General features: G+C 45.7%; 1 long non-coding RNA gene across 1 annotated transcript in view; it reads right to left on the bottom strand.

Moving 5' to 3' along the window:
* Positions 1-955: 955 nt before the first annotated feature.
* LOC137518230 (uncharacterized) overlaps positions 956-19,320 on the bottom strand; it is a 52,651-nt gene continuing 34,286 nt past the window's right edge. The window contains exons 4-5 of the long non-coding RNA XR_011020763.1: positions 14,046-14,118; positions 956-1,369 (exon numbers count right to left, since the gene is read on the bottom strand). This is a non-coding gene — a long non-coding RNA (uncharacterized lncRNA). The remainder of the gene's footprint in view (positions 1,370-14,045; positions 14,119-19,320) is intronic.

The raw sequence follows: 19,320 nt of genomic DNA, 5'->3' as shown, positions 1-19,320 counted from the left end.
CTAGAGGAGGAGGGCTAGTGTTAGGTGTAGTGTGGGGAGGGTTACTATTAGGTGTAGCAGGAGGGCTAGTGTTAGGTGTAGTGGGAGGAGGGAGGGTTAGTGTTAGGTGTAGCTAGAGGAGGAGGGCTAGTGTTAGGTGTAGTGAGGGGAGGGTTACTACTAGGTGTAGCAGGAGTAGGAGGGCTAGTGTTAGGAGTAGCGGGAGGAAAAGAGTTATTATGAGAGAAGGTATTAAGAGATGAGTTTGATGTGATCAGTACGTGATTAAAGAGAGTCTGAAGCGAGAATAAATCTCGCTTCAGACGTCATAGATAGCAGGGGCATGTGTGCCCCTGCTAAAACGCCGCTATCCCGTGGCTTAACGGGGGTCCCTTCACCCCCAAATCCCCTCCGAACAGCGGGGGAGCGCTTCCGCATTGGGGCAGGGCTAACCGCCGCAGCCCTGCCTCCCGCGCGTCTATTAGACGCGTACCTCCGCCTCTCCCCCGCCCCTCTCAGTCTTCCTTCACTGAGAGGGGCGGGGGAGAGGCGGCGATGCGCCGCTGATAGACGCGAATGGAGGCAGGGCTGCAGCTGTTAGCCCTGCCTCCAGGAACAGAAGATTTACGACCAAGCCCCGACCAAGTTTGCGGGGGTGGGTTTGGGGGTGAAGGGACCCCCGTTTAGCCGCGGGATAGCGGCGTTTTAGCAGGGGCACACATGCCCCTGCTAACTATGAGCCCTGAAGCGAGATTTATTCTCGCTTCAGAGTCTCTTTAATAGTATAATGCAAAATTACTGATATAAATACTATCGGACAAACTCAGTAGCATCTATGGTAAATGTAAGCCCGGCTGTGACATATCGTATCCACGCCAACAGATTTCCCTAAAATGATGTTGATCAAGCTAGAACTTTATGAAAAGTTAAGAGATTAAAACTTTCTTTTTATTTTTTTCAGGTCTATCAAAATATTTGCAGAAAGTGGGCAGACTTGTCAATCAGCCCGTAGATAAACACTCCTCAGTGGGGAGATTGTCTTGTGCTGTTGAAATAAATGTAGGTTTTTTTGTCTCCGGTGACAGGCCGCCCGCCGTGTTTACTCTGCAGCATGCCAGGACTTCTGCAGACAGGAACATTGCCGTACCAGATTTTCCCCTGCATAGTTGGGACTTTGTGAGGAAATCCTTCGCTTTTCCTGACAATTAGCCATTTAACGTATAAAGCAAACTTCCGCTGCTTGTGGACAAGACTCTGTGACTGCAGGTCTGAAGGCAGACATGTCTGCTATTATTCTGCACCATAAAGCATTTGCCCCGAGGCTGCGGAGTCTCTCCTTGCCGGAGAGTGGAAGCACACTGAGATTCTGAATGTCTTCTGGGTTTTCAATCTGCAAAAATAATTTAGCAAAGAATAGATTTTGCTCATAAAGGATAGGTCTACTTACTGTAGAACACACACATGCAAAATTAACGTTTATCACAAAACTTAGTTCTGGAATACAGTATATACCTCTCCATTCGGTGTGACGACACAGATATAGAATCTTTACGTGCAGTATAAAGGTGTCTATACATCTAGCAACTTGGCGGCCGATCGACTATCCAATTTGATCATCATTATCCATTTGGATGAAAATCGGTCCCGCCAAGTGCAAGCCCGATTGACGATGTGACCAATTTCGGGCCGATCGTGTAGCTCTGGCATGCTGCAAGATGTTGGGTCGTCAACAGTTGGATTAACTTAAAGAGAAACTCCGACCAAGAATTGAACTTTATCCCAATCAGTAGCTGATACCCCCTTTTTACATGAGAAATCTATTCCTTTTCACAAACAGACCCTCAGGGGGCGCTGTATGACTAATATTGTGGTGAAACCCCTCCCACAAGAAACTCTGAGGACCGTGGTACTCCTGGCAGTTTCCTGTCTGTGAACCTTGATGCATTGTGGGAAATAGCTGTTTACAGCTGTTTCCAACTGCCAAAAAAGCATGCAGCAGCTACATCACCTTCCAACGTCAGTCGTCACCACGCCGGCCACCTCGCGTCATCACGGCGGCCGGCTTGACAGTACGGCGCATGCGCGGTTTAATTACGCATGCGCCATACTGTCACGCCGGCCGCCGTGATGACGCGAGGCGGCCGACGTGGTGACTACTGACGTCACCTTTCAGGAAGAGGAGCCCGACACTCGGGCCCAGTGTCGTCAGGAGCCGCCGGGGAGCCATTTCTGACCAGGCCCTGGGAGAAGAGCCAGATGGGCATTGAGGGATCTCCTAACCTATGGTGGGCTGGAGAAAGCCCCAGGTAAGTTCAGATTTTGATTTTAATTAGAGCTCGAAGTCCCTTTAAGTCTGACTCTCACAATAAAAGTATAGGGGTCGGCTCGGCATATACATGAGTCACAAGCAAACCTGAGCACACTGAGTAATGTGTACTATTAGTGACACTCCCATTGGCAGTAATTTGCTCAGTGGTAAGCGACACTTTCTTGATAAAGGAAATGCCAGAAAAACACAGGTATGAAAGTCCTGGCCACAATATTTAACAAGGAAAGGGGAAGAGGGGTAGATACTGGGCTGCAGGAAGGGGAGCGAATAATTGCTGCACTTGGGAGCCAGGAGGAGTTATTGGCTGCACCTCCGTTGTGAAAATCTTAAAATTTAAAATACATGCAAACCTACGCAAATAAGAAGTACGTTTCTTCCAATGTAAAATGAGCCAGAAATTACTTTTCTCCTATGTTGCTGTCACTTACAGTAAGTAGTAGAAATCTGACATTACCAACAGATTTTGGACTAGCCCATCTTCTCATGGGGGGTTCTCAGGGTATTCTTTATTTTTAAAAGCACTTAGTGAATGGCAGTTGCTCCGTCCATCTGCCAAAAAAGTGTGCAGCGAGCAGGGAGGCTGGCCAGCAGCTTTGTATAAATCTTTTTCAGGGAATGTCTTAATAAAAGTAAAGGCCTTGCTGAGAATCCCCCATAAAGAGATGGACTAACCCAAAATAATGTCAGATTTCCACTACCTACTGTAAGTGACAGCGACATGGGAGAAAGGTAATTTATGGCTCATTTTACTCTGGAAGAAATGTACTTCTTATTTTTACTTGTTTTAAATTTCAGATTTTCGCTAAACAGTTCCTCTTAGAGTGGCAGGAGGGGTTAATGGCTGCAACACTGTATGCAGTGCAGTCATTAATCCCGCCTGGTCCCCAAGTGCATCTGCTAATACCTCCTGGTCCCCATGTTCAGCCATTTCCTTGCTGGGTAGCTATCACGCTATGTGCTATGTAGACCAATACACAAAATCAGCTGGCTGCAATAGGGTGAGCTAGGCAGAATCGGAGTCGATAACAGGTTAGGGTCATACACGTTAGCTCAGATGACTGCAGTACAAGGGCTAGGCAGAATCGGAGTCGGTAACAGGCTAAGGTCATACACGTTAGATCAGATGGCTGCAGTACAGAGGACTAGGCAGAATCGGAGTTGGTAACAGGCTAAGGTCATACACGTTAGATCAGATGGTCAGTAAAGCTAAGGTCATATCTAAGTCAGTCTGGCAGTCGCATTGAAATACAATAATGAAAGTCGCATTGAAATACAATATGATTATCATGGAGTGATAACGTGCCCAGCAAAACCATCATACTGATTGCTATCACAGGCAGTGAGCAACTGAATGAAGAGTGCTTATATACAGGTGGAAAAGATCACAGACCAGCCCAGAAAAGGAACTGGTTAATCAGCAAAGGTTCCAGCAGAAAAGTGTTAGCTGACCATTGTGTCAGCTGACACCCACTAGACCCGCCTCCTCAACCTATAAGAACTGCTCTGGGATGGGCGCATCCCCCTGGGGAGGCTGGAGGAACGTACATGCTGAGTCACAGCCGCAGGGGTGCTGGGGATGCTGCTGCAGAAATCGGAAGAGGAAGCTTCCTGCAGCAGCCCAGTGCTGCCTGAGCCCTCGCTGGAACCATTAGCAGGTAAGAGCGTTACAGTAACCTTACACTTATAAAAAAAAATCCAGGTTAAAAAGGTCAAATATTGGAGTCGACTTATACACGAGGTCGACTTATATTCGAGGATACACGGTAAATAAAGATGCAGGCTGCCCCCAACCTGTTTGCACACTATTTTGGCAGTTGGACTGAGCAACTGACATTCAAAAAGTGCTTTTGAAAATAAAGAAAACTATGAGAATCCCCCATGAGGAGATGAGCTAGTCTAAACCCTGTCAGATCTGTCAGATTTCTACTACCTACTGTAAGTGACAGCTACATAGGAGAAAATTAATTTATAGCTCATTTTAATGTGATAGAAATCTACTTTTTATTTGTTTTTTTAACTATAGTTATAGTGCTCTAACTCAACACTGCCTCACCTTATGACTGCCACATTTTATATACTGTGGCTGTTTCTATGCAGTCAGTCTACTGGGGAGTCCCACACACGTGGTAATCAGAGTACAGTGGGTGGTCCCAAGCCCCTCGTCTATCTGCTTAAGTCAACAGATCTGCTGGGTTGATTTCCCACTGAGTGGGTGTTGCTATACCAGAGCAGTAACAAACATAATGCTTATAGCAGTAAGACTATAATTACATTGGAATAGCTGGTAAAAATAAGTTCCCTGCTTTCTTTCTTCCATGTAATTTTCCCTGGCTTTGGTTATGAGTGAAATTGCAGAGCTGCCGGAGCCATTCTTAAAATAGAACAGCTTGTTTATATTTGTTCCTGGCAGTGGCGACGCTGAAACAAACACATATTTACAAACAACTGCAGCGCATTGTAGGAAGCTGGCGGCTGAGAAGCGTGCGGCGCGGCGGGTCACACCGTGGGCCTGCTCATAAATGTCTGGTTTTGTAGATGGCGCGTGCTTCTTTTTTTACATACATTTAAAAGAACATTATTTTAACCACTTCACCTCCAAGGGGTTTTTCCCCATATGGACCAGAGCAATTCTCACATTTCAACGCTCCTCCCTTTCATTCACCAATTACTTTCTCACTACTTATCACACCAAAATGATCTATACATATTTTTTTTTCAACATACAGTGGTTTGCAAAAGTATTCGGCCCCTTAAAGTTTTCCACATTTTGTCACATTACTGCCCCAAACACGAATCAATTTTATTGGAATTCCACGTGAAAGACCAATACAAAGTGGTGTACATGTGAGAAGTGGATCGAAAATCATACATCATTCCAATCATTTTTTACAAATAAATAACTGCAAAGTGGGGTATGCGTAATTATTCGGCCCCCTGAGTCAATACTTTGTAGAACCACCTTTTGCTGCAATTACAGCTGCCAGTCTTTTAGGGTATGTCTCTACCAGCTTTGCACATCTAGAGACTGAAATCCTTGCCCATTCTTCTTTGCAAAACAGCTCCAGCTCAGTCAGATTAGATGGACAGCGTTTGTGAACAACAGTTTTCAGATCTTGCCACAGATTCTCGATTGGATTTAGATCTGGACTTTGACTGGGCCATTCTAACACATAGATGTGTTTTGTTTTAAACCATTCCATTGTTGCCCTGGCTTTATGTTTAGGGTTGTTGTCCTGCTGGAAGGTGAACCTCCGCCCCAGTCTCAAGTCTTTTGCAGACTCCAAGAGGTTTACTTCCAAGATTGCCCTGTATTTGGCTCCATCCATCTTCCCATCAACTCTGACCAGCTTCCCTGTCCCTGCTGAAGAGAAGCACCCCCAGAGCATGATGCTGCCACCACCATATTTGACAGTGGGAATGGTGTGTTCAGAGTGATGTGCAGTGTTACGTTTTCCACTACACATAGCGTTCGGCATTTTGGTCTCATCTGACCAGAGCACCTTCTTCCACATGGTTTCTGTGTCCCCCACGTGGCTTGTGGCAAACTGCAAATGGGACTCCTTATGCTTTTTGTTAACAATGCCTTTCTTCTTGCCACTCTTCCATAAAGGCCAACTTTGTGTAGTACACGACTAATAGTTTCTATGGACAGAGCAGAAGGTCAGGGCAGGCAGAACGCTGGAAGGTCAAAGACAGGCCGGAGGTCAGGACGGGCGGCATACAGACGTAAACGGCGAACTAGCCAAGGGTCAGGACGGGCAGCAATCAGGAATAGACGGGGTCACAAGCCAAGGGTCCCACCTGAGATCTACAGCTCAGGTGGGGGAATCTGCCCCCACCTGAGCTGTAGATCTGTGCAGCTGGTCACCATGGGCCTCTGTCATACTCACCGTCCTGGCGTTCTCCGGCGTTCCCGCGGGCGCGTTGTTATGCGTGCACATGCAGGTGCGTTGGCTTTTATTGCTACTCCTGGGTTTCTGGTGCGTAGGGCGTTGCGCAGTACGCGCATTCAGCGAAAAGGTTGCACGTTTGCGTGCAAAGGGTCGCGCGCTGCGCGCAGGCGTAATTGTTGGTGCTCAACTCTGTATTTAAACAGCTCTGCCCCCGGTAGCAGTGCTGTTAGTTCTTACAGCGTGTGCCTTGTGAGCTTTGCTATATATCCTGATCGTGATTCATGGTATTGACCTTTGGCTTGTGGCCCCCGATTATTCCTGATTGCTGCCCGTCCTGACCCTTGGCTAGTTCACCGTTTACGTCTGTCTGCCGCCCGTCCTGACCTCCAGCCTGTCTTTGACCTTCCAGCGTTCTGCCTGCCCTGACCTTCTGCTCCGTCCATGACTGCGAGTACTATGTTCCTGGCTCTCCTCATCAAGACGTCATCTGTTCTCCAAACCACTGTGGGATTACCTTAAGCGCAACCTGGTGGGCACTAGGCAGCGAAGTCCTGCACTCCCCTCAAGGGGGTGTGGGTGAAGACCCGTGGTCACTTAGACTATGTGCTTGGGTAGTCCGTATCGCAGTGGGGCGGTCAACAGCATCTGTACCCTCACAGCCTAACAGCCTCTTGACTGCATTTCTGATCAGCGCTCTCCTTGTTCGGCCTGTGAGTTTAGGTGGACGGCCTTGTCTTGGTAGGTTTAACGTTGTGCCATACTCCTTCAATTTCTAAATGATCGCTTGAACGAACAGTGCTCTGTGGGATGTTCAAGGCTTTGGAAATCTTTTTGTAGCCTAATGGTACATACACGCGGGCTACAACTGTCGTCGCAACCACGTGGCACGCGCGTGTTGCGGCGACAGGTTGCCCGTGGGTATGAGGCGCGCACCCCGAACCGTCGCTGCTCAGAGCTGTCACCGCAACTTCGCCGCAACTGTCGCTAGTCCGCCAGGCGTACCGCGTGTGTATGCGGACCAGCGACAGCAACCCCATACACAATGTATGGAGCTTCCGGCGGGGGGAGGAACCTTCGGCGACAGCTTCCGCCGCATCTCTGTCCCTCAAAAAAACAAAAACAAAAAAAAAACAATAATATACTGTACCCTCGTGGCATACAAATTTAAAAAGCTAAGTCCCTAAAGAACAGTTTATGAATTCTGTCACTTTGGCTCTTTTTTCTTTTTTTTTTCTTTTACAAGTTTTTTATTGTAGTAACTGTGGGGACAATAGGGTTTTTATTTATATGAGTTGGCTTTTTTTTTGTGGATAAAAATAATAGTGATGTGCACTCTAATATTTGTCCACCAGCTGAATCACAGCATTCTAAACCATAACAAAAGTGAAAGTCGTGTGTTTTTTACAATGTTTTTAATTAATAATCTCTGCTGTTACAGCAGAGATTATTCATAAATCCGGCACTTAGATTGGTGAATGGGAAAATGTTCTCATTCATCAATCTGTCCTGTAACTGCCGGTCACTGGGACGCACGCGGGAGCTCGCGCACCACCCATAAGAAGGCAGATTATCTACGCCCCTGGGACAAGAACATTACTTTCATATATATACTGCTAGGATCGCGGCTACTGGTTAAATAAATGATGCATAATTTTATTATTATTATTTTACAAAAGTCCAGCTAAATCAATTCATAGATCCCTTTTTTTTTTCTCAGAAAGCAACCTACAGTTGCCAACACCCCGTCAGTATGCACTACTCCCTCGTTGGGCAGACAGGGGGCAGAGTGATCACTATGTGTGCTGAAGACACACCTCCATATTGTGTGACAGGCTATTTATTGTGTGACAGCCTATTACGGCTAAGTGAGAGCTGGTTTGCACTATGAGTGGTTTAAGTTTTTTTTTTTTTTTAATTGCTAGCGTATCTAAAAGCACTGTAAAAGTGCTTGTGTAATGGAATCCTATGTGAGTGTTCTCACATGAGCGACAAGGTTTTTTCCAGTCGCAAACGTTGGTCCTGCACCATTTTCTGGGCAATTGTGCTTCATTGGAAGGCATTGGAACAATACCAAATCACTTTAAAAGAACTTTGCACATCGATTTTGTGATCGTTTTTCAAGCAAATTTGCTTTAAGACATTCAGTTCCAGGTCAGAGTGCACTTCCTGTTTGAACACACACCAGAAAAAGCAACGAAAATGCATATAAAAGCACTTGCAAAAAAATGCAAATCACTCGCAAAATGCCTGGAGGGCTGGAATTGCGTAAAAAAAAATCACTCACAAAATCGATTAGCCTTGCGATTTGTAGTGTGAACTAGGCCTGACTCAAATTCAGCATGAGTCTCTAGAAAAGAAGCGGATGCTGAATGAGGATGGGGCAGTGATGATCGTAATCAGCATTATTCATTATGATTTCGCAAAATTTTTGCAATTACGATTATACATAATTACGATTTGTAAATTCAGTTGATTTTGTATAGTAATTCGTAATTTCGCCTAATTTTCGCCTAATTTCGTGCTCACTTTGGCGGTGAATAGCAAAGCTCCTATACATGGTAGTGACACCAAAATTTATACCTATGTTAAGGAGAATAGTGGATACAAGTCAAAAAAAGAATTTTCCAAAAAGACCTTATAGTTTTTGAGAAAATCGAATTTAAAAATGCAAAGAAATAATGGTTTAAAACAAAAATTAAGTTTAAAAACCATTTGTCTTTACACATATAAAATCAATTTTCTCAAAAACGACAAGGTCTTTTTGAAAAATTCTTGTTTTTGACTCGTACCCAATATTCTCCTTAACATATGTAGCAATTTTGGTAGCAATAGCATGTATGGGGGCTTTGCTATTAACTGTTAAATTCTGCACAAAATTTTGCGAAATTACGTGAAAAATTACATGAAATTATGAAATATAGCTATTACACACAAAATGAATTATGATTTCCTCTGAAATTTCACATTACGATTACGATGCGTGATTGCGAATTTCGATGCGAAATTTCGGCCCATCACTGGGATGGGGTGAGCCAGCAGCTGGAGGTTGCTGAAGAGCAGTCAAGGACCTATGTGTACCCTCTGTGTCAGTATGATTTAATAAGGTGACACTTGGATTAGGCAGGCTGAGTGAGACAGGCCATGCTAAAAAGATTATTTTTACATTTTAGAGCCAAGAAGCCAGCAAAGGTGAGGATTGATGGACATGGGCTTTAAAAGGGATGTGGACTTACAAACATAAGTTAGCTATCCTTTTTCTCCTTAAAGTGTACCAGAGCTGACAATTAATAAAAGTTTTATACATGCCTGGGGATTCCTCCAGCCCCATCCGCACGGATCGCTCCCACGCCGCCGTCCTCAGCCTTCTCCTGTTCCGGAAACCGGGTCCCGTAACTTCAGCCAGTCGCGGCCAGTCTGATGCAAGAGAAGTTGCCGGAGAAATCTGTAGAGGGCGAACTTCTCTTCCGCAGACTGGCTGCGACTGGCTATGGCTACGAGACCCGGTACTGAAGAAGGAGAAGACTGAGGACGGTGGTGTGGGAATGATCTGTGCGCATGGGGCTGTAGAAAGTCCCAGGTATATATAAAACTTTGTATTAATTGTCAGCTTTGGTTTCCTTTAAACTGCAAAGGTGTCGAACTCCAGGCCTGGAGGGCCAGATCCATGCCAGTGTTTAGGATGGACTGAGAAAGTAAGGAATGTGTTCTGCCTAATGGACCACACCTTTCCTGATTCAGCCCAGTCAAATAATTTAAGCTTTGTAAAAAATGTGTGAGGACCTCGGCCCTCAAAGGATCGGTTTGACATCCCTTCTTTAAAGTGTACCTGAAACGAGAAGTGTCTCAGGTACCATACTTACCTGGGGCTTCCTTAACTTACTGTAAACAGCTTTTTCCCACAATGCAACAAGGTTCACAGACAGGAAACTGCCAGGACCATGGTCCTCAGCGTTTCTTGTGGGAGGGGTTTCACCACAATATCAGCCATACAGCGCCCCCTGATGATCCGTTTGTGAAAAGGAATAGATTTCTCATGTAAAAGGGGGTATCAGCTACTGATTGGGATGAAGTTCCATTCTTGGTCACGGTTTCTCTTTAAAGGACCACTAACACGAAAAAAGTAGGCAGTTAAAATCTAGCAGAACCGACAGGTTTTAGGCAAGTCCATCTCTTCATGGGCGATTCTAAGGGGTTTCTTTGCTTCAACAGCATTTTCTGAATATTCCAAAGCAAAAGAGCACAGCAATAGGTTGGCACAAGATGCACAGACAGGCAGATCCAGGGGGTAGCAGGTGGACACTCCGTGCCTCCAGACAAGAGGATAATGATACAACCAGTAGGGAGAAGAATTAAGTATCCGGGCACCAGCCAGCAGTAATGCTCAAATCACACCTTTATTACATCCACCTGGAATTCCAAACAAACGGTATATACAGTCGGCCTAACAACCGTTTCGCAGGAGTACCTGCTTCTTCAGAGGCAACAGCATTTTCTGAATAGCAGTTGCAAAGTCTATCTGACAAAATAGTGTGCAAGTGAGTAGGGAGGCTGGCTGGTATCTTACTATTTTGGTAGTTAAACTGCTGTTCAGGAAATGCTGTTAAAAACAAAGAAAACCCTGCGAGTTCCCCATGAGGAGATAGACTAGCCCAAAACCTGACGGTTCTGACATTGTAACTGCCTAATTTTTTCGCTATAGTGGTCTTTTAAAGGAAATTCTGTCGCGAAAATCTTAACATTTAAAATACATGTAAACATATACAAATAAGAAGTATGTTTCTTCCAAAGTAAAATGAGACACAAATTACTTTTCTCCTATGTTGTCTTACAGTAGGTACTAGTAGAAATCTGACATTACCGACAGATTTTGGACTAGCCCATCCTCTCATAGGGGATTCTCAGGGTTTTCTTTATTTTTAAAAACACGTAGTGAATGGCAGTTGCTCCGTCCAACTGCCAAAAAACTGTGCAGCGAGCAGGGAGGCTGGCCAGCATCTTTGTATAAATCTTTTTCAGGGAATGTCTTTATAAAGAATAAAGGCCATGCTGAGAACCCACCATGAAGAGATGGTCTAGCCCAAAACCTGTCGGTAATGTCAGATTTCTACTATCTACAGTAAGTGACAGCTACATAGGGGAAAAGTAATGTATGGCTCATTTTACTCTGGAAGAAATGTACTTCTTATGTATGTGTTTTAAATTTTAAGATTTTCGCAACAGCTCCTCTTTCAGTTAAAATAAAACAGCAGTTTAATTTACCTGTGCCCATGCATCCTTCTGTGTCCTTTCAGCAAGCAGCGGCAACCCCTGCAAAACTGGCGGCCATACGCACCCTGATCGCGCTTCCGTTGCCAAGGGTGAAAATTGTTACTGCACATGTGCACAACGCTCCCAGCAACGGGAGCTCAATTAGGGTACACGCAGCTTGGGCCCACGCATGTACAGTAGCTTTCAACTGGCCATGACCGGGGGTCGCAGCTGCTTCCTAGAGGGACACATAAGGACGGTGCATACACAGGATGACTGCAGCAGGCTGTAAGAAGCCCCAGGTAAGTAATGCTGGGTACACTCGATGCGTTTTTTCCATTTATTTTCAGTATGATTGATTTCCGATTCGATTCAACCTCTCTAGCGTTCTGGACGAGCTAGGCTCGTCCAGAGACGCCGGAGGTCACCGCTCAGGCCCCGCTGGGCCCATTTGAATATTTTTTTTTTAAAAACATGCAGCAAGCACTTTGCTTGCTCCGTGTCCTACCTGATCGCCGCCGCCCGCCGCGATATAGCGCCCCCCCAGCCGAGACCCTGTGCGCTGCCTGGCCAATCAGTGCCAGGCAGTGCTGAGGGGTGGATGGGTCTCCCTGTGACGTCAGGAAGTCGCTGACGTCACGACGTGCATCGCCATGGCGACGGGGGGAAGCCCTGAAGGAAATCCCGTTCAGAACAGGATTTCCGGACGGGCCATTGCGCCGGCGGCGATCGAAGGGCAGGAAGGGACGCCGCAGGGAGGGGGGAATCATGTAGCTAGAGCTAGCTACATGAAATATTAAAAAAAAAAATGTGCAAAAAAAGTTCCCGCGGCCGCGGGAATCAGAACGCCAGGCAGGTTAAGGGCCTTTTTCCACTAGCCTGCGATTTGCGATTTGCTTCTGATCGCAAATCGCAAGGTACATTAAACTAATGGAAACTGCAGCAGCAATTTCCATTAGTGCGATCCGATTGCGATGCAATTTTGGTCAAAACGCAATCGTTGTCCTGCCGCGTTTTGTATGCGATTGAGCTGGACTATAATGAGTATAGTAGCTCAATCGCAATCGCAACCACATGGTGGAAATTGAAACGCGATTGCGATCGCGATCACATTTCATAGTGGAAAAGAGCCCTAAAACACATACAAATAAGAAGTACATTTCTCCCAGAGTAAAATGAGCCATAAATTACTTTTCTCCTACGTTGCTGTCACTTACAGTAAGTAGTACAAATCTGACATTACCGACAGGTTTTGGACAGGTATCTTCTCATAGGGGGGTTCTCAGGGTTTTCTTTATTTTTAAAAACAGGGGAGTTGGCCAGCATCTTTGCATTAATCATTTTCAGAGAATGTCTTTATAAAGAATAAAAACCCATGCTGAGAATCCCCCATGAAGAGATGGATTAGCCCAAAACCTGTCGGTTCTGTCAGATTTCTACTACCTACTGTAAGTGATAGCAACATGGGAGAAAAGTAATGTATGGCTCGTTTTACTCTGGGAGAAATGTACTTCTTATCTGTATGTGTTTTCAATTTTAAGATTTTCGTGACAGTTCCTCTTTAAATAACCCTTCAAGCTTAGCTTACCTAGAAGGAGTGACAAGAGGAAGTCATTTTAGCCACAGCTCCTGTGTGTACATTTGTGCATCACGGAAATAGCAGATTACTAATTGCATCATCCCCACTCTACAAACAGTTCCCTTGGTGGTCTAATAATAATCAGGCTCATCAGGGCTGCAGAGATCCCCCTACTGATCAGCTGTGGATTCAGGGGGCCTAAGCAGGACTTAGTGCAAATGGAAACATTGTAAAGTAATAAGCTTTCACAATGGACTCCATTAACACAACAATTATCATGTTTGCCAAGTACAATTCTGACTATTTGTTATTTAGAATGTGTTAATTATTCCGGCTAATTACATGCAAAACACTCATTATCACCTAGAGAGATGCAGGGCAGGCCCACTCAGATTTAATGACAAATTAATGAATGTGTTTTCACTCAAATATACCCAAGGCCCGCATTTAGGGAGAATCAAATATCTCTTCAGTGCCTTTGCTGGTTACAGTGTATGTTTTAATTGTTCTGTTAGAATGTGCTTTATTTCCTCATTAGCTGTAGTGTTGTGGGGGCCAGCTGAGCCCCCCCATTCCAGCCATTCGCATGCTAATTACTCTGGTTTGTAATATTCCTGAGCTTTGTTTTAACCTGACATTTACATGGACCATAAAGGCCCATCTGGGGGGGTGCCATGTCATCGTGAGTAAATCGCTGCTGTACTTTGATTTCAGCAAAGATCACTTGAGCAAGAAGCACTCTCGCCTTGCAGCGCTGGGACCCCGGTTCGAAACCCGGTTAGGGCACTATCTGCATGCAGTTTGTATGTTCTCCCTGTGTCTGGGTTTCCCCTGGGTGCTCCGGTTTCATCACACGTCCTCCTCTAGAACTACTGCCTTGGATTCACATATACAAGATTTCATACGTGCTTCACCCCTCCTCTGGAATGCACTTACACAAAACATCCATCACTCTCCAATTTTGATATTTTTAAACACTCCCTAAAAATTTACTTTTTCCAACTAGCGTATGCTGTACCTTTTTCCGACATGGTCTACGCCCTACACGACAAGCATACGCTCTCTGCCGTCATCAGGGTCTCTCTCGAGAGCTGTCAGAGAGACAAAAACAGTTAGAGCAACTAGACAGTGGGCATCTCCAGGTTAATGCGACTTTTATTGGCACTGCAGGTAAAGGTTTACCTTGCAAGTAAAGTTGCTCATATATCAGATGATGTATGGGCAGATCGACCAAAAGACAGATCTCTCTCTGATTGAATTCGATTGGAGAGAGATCTGTCAGCTGTCCATACACCGCAGGCCCATTTCCGATTGATTTCAGCATGAAATCTCTTGGGAATCAGATTTGTGAGACCGCATCTGCCGCCTGGACGCCCCCCGCAGTGTCCCCACAACAGGGGCGTAGCGTAGCGTCATTCATCCCGATATCGCTTGCCATTACCGCCGCATGCCCGACCATGATGGCCCGACATCTTGCAGCCTGGGTGATTGATACATGCGACCAATTTTGGCCTGAAATTGGTCACATCGTCAATCTGCCATGCTCTTGCTGGCGCCGATTTTCATCCAATTCCATAATTATCCAATTGGATGGTCGATCATCTACCATGATAAGTTTGCATTGTAGAATGTTAACATTGCTTCGCCCCCATTGTCTGCTCCCTGTTCTGGAACTCCACTTATATACATAGTGACCTAGTGGAAACAAAAACAACAAAAAAAAAGTAATGTAAAACTGAGCAAAAGGAAAGTCTCGAAGGGGAACGACAATACTACATTTCCTGGAATTTGCTGGCCAGACTTGAGTTTTTATGCACAACCCCAGCAGTATTTTCCATCTCAAGGTCAAACGATAATTATTCCACAAGATGATTAGCGAGGCATTTATGACTTTGCTAGCCGCGGACCTGTCAGTTGTCATTCTGTGTGCGGAGCTGGTGTAGGTGATTTCCCATTGAACAAATGTTGTTTACCGGCGTTGTGTGTTATGCCACGAGGAAAATCCGTAACATAGGCTGATATATATATATATATATATATACAGCACAGAGACGAACCTCTGAGAACCAACAGCCCAAACATGCTTTTCCCTTCCAGGCATAATGATATTGAATTACAGTGACCCTGCCTGGACCTTTCCACGTTTCCCTTAAGGACGCTGTCAACTTGGATTTGTTTGAGAAATCCTAATGTTTCCAAAGTCATAAAATAATGTGCTGGAGGAGGAATACATGGTGTGTACTGTAACTGCTGGTAATTAGTAATATGATTAGAGAGAGTGTGATGTTCGTTAGCAGGCAGGTCCACTGCCAAATACTGCTGACTGGCAGGAGCCGACAGCCATCATTTTATATTATTCTCTGGTTGTTTCTTTTGTTTTTGCTGATGTTATTTTCTTTTTTTGAAAATGACGATTCTACGACTGATCAATTGCTGCCCATGTCCAATCAGAGGCACACATAAGGAGCCAGGGGCCGTAGTGCAAAAAGGTGCGTAACTACAGAGGAGCAGTCCCTGCGACTGCAAGGGGGCCCCGAACTGTAAGGGGGACCCAACTACTACTTCTCTCCCTTTGATAAAGAGATCCCTCTTTCAGATCAGGTGATTTTGTGGCTATAATCACAGAGGCGCTTGGCTTCAACACAAACCCTATCTAGTTTTTTTGATCCAAACTTTTGCCTGATGAAGCAGGATTGGACCTGCGAAACAAGTTTCAACCTTGGGGTTAATTGAATAAATTGTTTGTTGAAAATATTCAATTGGATTTGTGTCTACTTCCGGCGAAGTAAATCCGCACTGCCTCTTCCTTTTAAACGTTTTTTAATACATTTGATCCTGTATTGGCGCCTCTGTTGAAAAAAATCAGTCTGTTGTGGCTACACTTGTTATGGGTGGGAAGATTATGACGTCCACACTTTTAATATGACCATTGAAAGATGTGCCTCCCAGGCTGTGAGGGTCTCGAGAGGTAGGTGTAAAGATCAGTGTCAGCACACAGAGAGAATCTGATTATTGGTGATCTGCAGTATCACCAAGAATACAGATTATACCTGATTATTGATGATCTGCAGAATCACCGATAATCCAAGTATAACTAACCTCTGGACACCTATATAGTGTGAGTGTTTGGTGCAACAGTAAACACTTTGAGAGAGACCACCTGAGGAGCAGATGGTCTTTGGCAGTATGGGCAAGACCGCCTTTTGAAGAGTACCAAAACCTTCCAGCAGCCTGAGACTTTCAAAGGGGTGGAGTCCCGGGCTGAAGGTAGGAAGGACCTGTGCATGAGTGACACCTGAAGGTGGATGTCACTAGCAGGTCTGGAGACTATCTCCTAAGAAGAGCGATAGCTCTCCAGGTCGGGCAAGCCGGGTTGGCAACACACAGACAGACAAGGTACAAAAGACAGAAGGCTGATTCGGTATCCAAAGGCAGGCAGGGTTTGGCAACAGATAATCAGATATGCGTAGGTACCGAATAAGAGAGCAGAGGGATAGTCAGGAATGCAATAGGTCATAACAGATATCAAACAATGCCTAGTCTTGGGTGTGAGGTCCGTGGTCTCTACACCCTGGAACTAGTCTGGAGTATAAAATGATGGTACAAAGTATTCCTAGACTTGGGTGTGAGGTCCGTGTTCTCGACACCCTGGGACTAGTCTGAAGTATAACAGAATGATAACACAGAGTCCCTAGTCTTGGGTGTGAGGTCCGTGGTCTCGACACCCTGGAACTAATCTGAAGTTTAACAGAATGATAACACAGATAATAACAGAGGTAATCTGGCTCAGTGTGAATTCCCAGGTCCTCCTGGTTCTAACACACTGTTGGATCTGACTAAGGTCTGAGTGCTTCCACGTAAGTGTTCGCAACGGCAGACAACCTGAAAGTTACCAGCAGTGACTATATATAGCGCAGCGCTCTCTGGCGCCACCCATAAGTGATCAACCAATAGTCACTTGCCTTGAGGTCAGCTGACCAACCTGGTCAGCTGATCCCTCCTCGTTTGTCATAAAGGTTCTGCCTCTCAGCGCGCGCGCGCGTATTCCTCAACCTGTGTGAACTAACAGACCCAGCCACACCAGACGCACGCTGCTGCGGACAAACTGCCGCGCTGGACGCGGAATCAGCCGCCTTGCCGCCAGTACAAGCGGCGGTTTTTCCGCGTTTTATCACAGTAGGCAAGGGAAAGGATTTGAAGATTGGGGACCCTCTAAAATTTTTGCTGAGGAGCCCTATGATTTGTAGTTATGCCCCTAGGTGCAAGTTTTACGGTTTAGGGCCCCTACAGCACTCAAACTAATACAGAGAGCAAAATAACCTGCCAAGAGGTGTAAGCAGGGGAGGGGAACAGTTGTTAAAGTGGGCCTGAACTTTTGCACAGGACAAAAGGAAAACATAGAGAAATGCACCCTGTGTGTATTTAGAGAGTTTAGCCTGACTAATTCCCTCTCATCTGTGACTAATCACAAATGTAAAATGCTGCAGCCTGATCGGCAAGATCAAGCGCTACAGTGGGACCCCCTCATCGGGTTCAACTACTGTAGCTCTTTGCTGATCGCCAGCGGTTGTCAAACTCTATAAAAGCGCTGCTAGTGGGTCCTAAGCCTGAAGGCCTGTACTCACCTGTAGATGGATTGGTGAACACACAGGGACCCAACGAACGAGTAATTCCCAATCCAAATTCCTACCAACAGAGACATGTGACATCACAGCGGTCATGAATGAGAGTTGAAATGATCACCGCAATTGCGCGGGAGTCATCGGGGATCTTAAACAGACGATCCGCCATTGCCACTCATTGCAAAAACGTAGTTAATGTAATCTCAAACACGCACCATCGTCACAAGATTGTGGAAATGATCGTTAGTCACACAAAAAAATTCTCACCCTTAAATCTTACCCGCCCTAAATAAAACGCCCTTGGTCTCAGTATAAATAGGTAGGTAGCCAGCTATAGGTGCCCTTTGTATAGGTAGCCAGGTGTAGGAGCCCTCAGTATAGGTAGCCAGGTGTAGCTTCCCTAGTTTAGGCAGCCAGGCGTAGGTGCCCTCAGGATAGGTAGCGAGGTGTAGGTGCCCCTATTATAGATAGCTAGGAGTAGGTGCCCCCAGGATAGGTAGCGAGGTGTAGGTGCACTCAGGATAGGTAGCGAGGTGTAGGTGCCACTAGTATAGATAGCTAGGAGTAGGTGTCCCCAGGATAGGTAGCACAGGATAGATAGCTAGGTGTCCCCAGTAAAGATAGCCAGGAGAAGATGCCTTCAGGATAGGTAGCCAGGTGTAGGTGCCCTCAGGATAGATAGCTAGGAGTAGGAGCCCCCAAGTAGCATGTGCTGGCAGTGGGTCACTCAATAGCTCCATGCATTCCAGGGATTTCTTCCTCCCCGCTTCTCTGCCTCCGCTACGTGTATAGTTAGAGCAGGGCTACAAGAAAATGGCCGCCATTGTCTGCATTTGTGGACATTGGGGGCCATTTTCCTGAAGCCCTGCTCTAAATAGACTAAGCGGATGTCAGAAGCGAGGAGGGGATAAAGCGGGGAGATGCGGCAAGCGGCGACATATAGCCGGGGCTGATGGGACATATAAATGTGTTGCGGCACACCAGTTGTGAATCACTGCCCTATTGTGTTTGAAGCAGAGAGAAACAAGAAAAGGGTATACATGGCAGCGACTGCAAGCCAGATAACTAGAGATTGATGTATGGTGGGGGGGCACCTCATAGTCTAATAGCAATCAGTGTGTGACGTCTGGGGTGGGAGGGATGGAGGGGCGCACTTTGGTGTCTCAGCCTTGGGTGCTGGAGGACCTTGTCACAGGCTCTGCTTTTTATAGATTTCAAGAGTAGCTTGTAAGTTCAGTGAGCAAGGTGCAGCCCACCTTCCTTATAACTCTGCCTCTCCGGCCAGCTGAAACATTCTATAACGTGGCGGGGTGTGTTTTTTCCATGTGCATCTGTACTTTTTCACAATAAAAAATAACAAATGTCAAGTCTTATAACCAAGTTCTGTTGTTCACTTTTTCCAGAATAACACATTTTATAACTCAGTGTATTTGTTTAGTGACTCTAGGCTGTCTTTACGCAGGTTTCTTTGCCTCCGGTCAGCACCCCGCACAGTAGTCCTTGAATGCAAACACATGTTTCCTGGTCAGAGGAGAACAGAAAAGGTTCCCGGTGTCATTCCATTTACTATGTTTCCAGCGCTGAGATAGAGATTTCTTGCTGAAAAGGCTGCCAGTGAGATGTCAGACGCTGGGAATGTGAAGTAAACAATTATGTCACTTGTGGTATGTG

The sequence above is a fragment of the Hyperolius riggenbachi genome, chromosome 5 (assembly GCF_040937935.1).
Source record: "Hyperolius riggenbachi isolate aHypRig1 chromosome 5, aHypRig1.pri, whole genome shotgun sequence".
Classification (NCBI taxonomy): domain Eukaryota; kingdom Metazoa; phylum Chordata; class Amphibia; order Anura; family Hyperoliidae; genus Hyperolius; species Hyperolius riggenbachi.
Note: the sequence above shows the minus strand (reverse complement) of the source record. Positions and strands in the feature narration are given on the sequence as shown.